Raw genomic sequence first — 4220 nt, forward strand, 5'->3', positions numbered from 1 at the left:
TATTTATTTCATTTTTATTTAATAAATACATTAAATATTTTACTTAAAGAAATCTCAACCAACTAGATTTTCGGTTGCTCTTGTTCACTGCTTGATCCACAGGACCTAGAACAGTGCCAGGCTCATAGCTGGTGCTCAGAACAAGTTGGCTGAATGGTTAACAGAAAATTAATTACATAGATCAATTGTAATTAGTTCCAAAACAAAATGTCTGTGAATGCTTGAGTAAAAGTCCAATATGATTTGCAAATTTCACTCAAAATAAATTTTAAAAAATTAATTTCACTCAGGATGAAAAGCCAAGGTCAGATCAAAGTCTTAAAAATTTGAAAAGATGCCAACAATGAGGATTTCTGAGAACAAAGAATTACCTTGGATTTAATCTTGGGTTATAGACGTTCTTAGTACCAGAAGTAAATATGTTCATCTCATTCTAGAAGACCTGGAAGACCTCAAAATAAACAAGTCATCTAACTTTGCCCACACATGTAAACATACTTTCAGGGCGTGTGACAAACACAATTTTGACAAAAATCCAAAGCAAAATGTAACAGGTAGAGAGATCACTGTGGTTGGGGACTGAAGAGAACTTAGGGAGAAGGTGGCTTTGAAGGCAGGTCTCTAGTGCTCTGTGTGTATGTTAGGGTTGAGGGACAGCACGGTCACGCATGAACCCATATTTGCCATTCTCAACATGAACCTGACTTAATTTCTCCGAGATGACGAGGTGTTATAGAACAAATTGTCAAAAATTTTGTTAAATGATTTTAAAAATTAAAGCGGCCTGATGATAAAAGTGTCAGTGAGGCTAAGGACTGATAGCGACTCTCATACACAGCTGGCAGAATTCTAAATTGACGGTCACTTTGGAAAACAGTTTGGAACTATGTAAAATTGAATTTATATACACCTGCCATCTCCACCACTTGCCATTGAGTGGATTTCAATGTATGGAGACCTCATGGGTTCAAATGGGTGACTTTTGTTGTTGTTGTTGTTCCCATGTTTTATTCAAGGGTCTACATAAAATAGTCAAGATAAATGAGTTTTAATCCTCATCTTCTTCCTCTCCTTCATTCTGATTAATCTGGAAGTAACATAATCCATAACTTTCTTTGCTGTTAGCAACTACACACAACCAATCACATAGATTATTCTTCTTCAGATATTTTTTTTACATTTCAAAAAAAGGCACCTCAGAGGTTACAGTTATCTTGCTCTTGCTTCTTTTGATGGTTACAACCCCTCCACTGAGATTGCCAACTTTCTCATTAACCGTGATTCTTTCTTGAAGAAAATGCTCTAAATTGAGAGCAACCATGATTCCATCTTCTACGGGATGGGTACAGTCAAGGGCGAACTTCAGAGCCTGCTGCTCTTTTTTACTCCCCTTCACTACAGGCTTTTTCACAGGGGCTGTGATGGCAGCAAAGTCAGAAAGAGAGTTTGGCCTCCTACCAAATGGGTGACTTTTGAAAGTGGATTGCCAGACCTTTCTTCCGAAACTGCCTCTGGATAGACTCACACATCCAGCATTTGGCTGACAGTCTAGCACATTAACCATTTGCACCACCCAGGATTTGACTTAATATATAATTAACAGCCTAGTAATTTCCCTCCACCCTAAAGACTCTCTTTAAACACAAACCTGAAGAGACATACTAGAATGTTTACCACAGCCACGGGTGAAAGTCGCAAACAGTAACACAAAACATCAAAAGTAAAAAACAAGAAACAACAAAAATTCCATTAGGAGAAGATTAGATAAAAAATAATGGTAGTAAGTGTTGTTGTTTCTGTTATGTGCTGTCGAGTTGGAACCAACCACCTATAATATCTGACCCTCCCGTATGTTTTAAGAGGCAGTAAATTGCCCTGGAATAGATATCCCATCCTTCTCCCTTGGAGCAACTGGTGGATTCAAACCACATGCCTTTGGTATTACAGCATAGTTTCTTACCACTAGGCTGCCAGACCTCCCATTCAATAAAGATAAGAGTAATTAAACTATAGATGAATCTTGTATAACATAATATTGAGTTAATAAAGAAAGTAGCAGAAGATTGCTTTTAAAATCAATATGTAACTGACTTTTAAAAGCTCCCAAAGCAAAACTAAAAATATATTTGTTGTAGATTGAATTGTGTCCCCCAAAAGGTATTGGGAAATTTTAATCCTGTATCTGTGACTGTGGCCCTCTTTGGAGATAGGGTTTTAAAGATGTTATCAGTTAAGATGAGGTCTTAGGAGTTGAAGTAGGGTTAGTCCTCACCCTTTATGAATAGCATCTTTACTAAAGAAGAGGCACTTCCCAGAGCAAGTACTCGATGTGACTCGCAGCTGTAAGCACACAGACACCTGGAACCACCAGATGCTAGGAGACACTCATGGTCCAGTTTATACCTCAGAGTCTCCAGAAGGAACTGGCACAGCCAATAACCTGATTTGGACTCACAGCCTCCAAAGCAGTAAGAGAATAAGTTTTGTCCTTAAACATAGTACTTAAATTTTGTTATGGTACTCTGTTATGGTAGCTCTAGAAAATGAATACATTTATTAATTTTAGAATTATGTACATAACTAAGCTCTGGTGGCCGGGTGGGTAAGGAGCTGCACGGACAACTCCAAGGTAGGCAGTTTGAATCCGCCAGTTGCTCCTAGGGAAAAAAGATGGGCAGTCTCCTCCTGTGTGATTTGAAAGCCAATCTGAGAGTTCACAATGAGTTTTTCCCAACTTGACGGTAATGAACATGTACTATATTCTTACATATATATTTTATATATTATTTTATCTGTAAAATGATGCATCAGATATTATCTAACTTCTGGAAAAGAGGAAAGAATCAAGATTAGCATCAGTTCAAATCTGTGAAATCTGTGATTCCTGTAAAGTGGATGTCAGACTTACCTATTCTCTACAACTTCTTTTTGTGCTTTATTAATTCACATAGCAACTGTCCCTCTCATGGCACTCTCTACTCCTCTTATATTTGAAAATTTGTTGCAATGACCATACAGCACTCATATATATACTCACAGTTTAGGTTCTATGAGGGAAGTAATAGATTGCAATTTATGATTAGATTCAAACCAGAAGTAACAGGAACAGCCCAGGGTACCGTTGTTGATCAAGACTGCTCCTTCTCAGCTATGCCTGCAGGAAGGCCTTTGCCACTTGATCCTGCTCAGGCCTGACTTCTGTGCTGTTCTGGCAAGGGTTTCAGCTCCCTGATAAGTACCTGTGGGCATCCCACTCCACTAGGAAGCCTTATGCTTGAAGATACTGCATCCATAGATCAGCAAACATAGCCTACTCGTCCCGGGCTACCACCATCTTATGCTCCTGCTGTTTTCAGTGTCACAGTTCTCTCTCTGACTCTTGTGTGTAGATAATTTTCGGCATAGGAACCCTAAATCCAAAAGATATGTTCTGTTTGTGGCACTTCTTCTTGATGGTAGTAAGAGTCTCCTTTCCCCACAACCTCTTGAACTAGCCTAGCAGTATGGCAAAATCGATCAGACTCCCTTGGTAAGACTGTAAGGGGAAGCAGGGTGTTGAGGGTAAAGCACGTGAGGCTTTTCCTCCAATCAGCTCTCTACTCAGAGACCTTTAGTGGCCTAGTGGTAAGAGTTGCGTTACCAACCTCAAGGCATATGGTTCAAATCCACCAACTGCACGGTTGAAAAAAGATGGAAATCTCCTCTTGGGTGATTTACTGCCTCTGATAATCAGCTCTGAGTTTGTTCCAATTCAACACAACAATAGCTCTCTGTTCCATGGTCTCAAGGAACTGAGCCTTGAGTATAGGGAAGTAAGCAAAGCAAGAACTTTTTGCTCCAAGTTGCATCTTAAAAATCTCAAAAGTAAAAATGTTGAGGAAAATGTGTTTGTCTTTGCTCTTGCACAGTTGGGAGAAAGTCATGCTTCTCATCCTATTCTTTCTGCTGTGGAACCTACATGGAATTAGGGCTGAAATCACAGGTAGGAGAGAGGCTGCATGTATGGGTGGTGAGGTACCAGAGAGGTGACTAGGCAAGTGGCTTGAAGATTAGCTACTGCAGGGACTTTTAACTATTGCAGCTTAACTGATTTCTTTCTCATTAGAAATATGGGGACATATTTGGTGCCACTGTTGTAGAATGAGGCTGGCATTGGGGTGGGGGTAAGACTGAGAAAAACTGGATGAAATATGTTTACGGCATTGAAGTCTATGGGGGAG

At 39.5% G+C, this 4220-nt stretch overlaps 1 pseudogene; it reads right to left on the reverse strand.

Moving 5' to 3' along the window:
- Positions 1–1048: 1048 nt before the first annotated feature.
- LOC102859758 overlaps positions 1049–4220 on the reverse strand; it is a 15439-nt pseudogene continuing 12267 nt past the window's right edge.

Source organism: Elephantulus edwardii, unplaced genomic scaffold, assembly GCF_000299155.1.
Source record: "Elephantulus edwardii isolate Elephantulus edwardi_28Jun2011 unplaced genomic scaffold, EleEdw1.0 scaffold00182, whole genome shotgun sequence".
In the NCBI taxonomy this organism is placed as follows: Eukaryota; Metazoa; Chordata; class Mammalia; order Macroscelidea; family Macroscelididae; genus Elephantulus; species Elephantulus edwardii.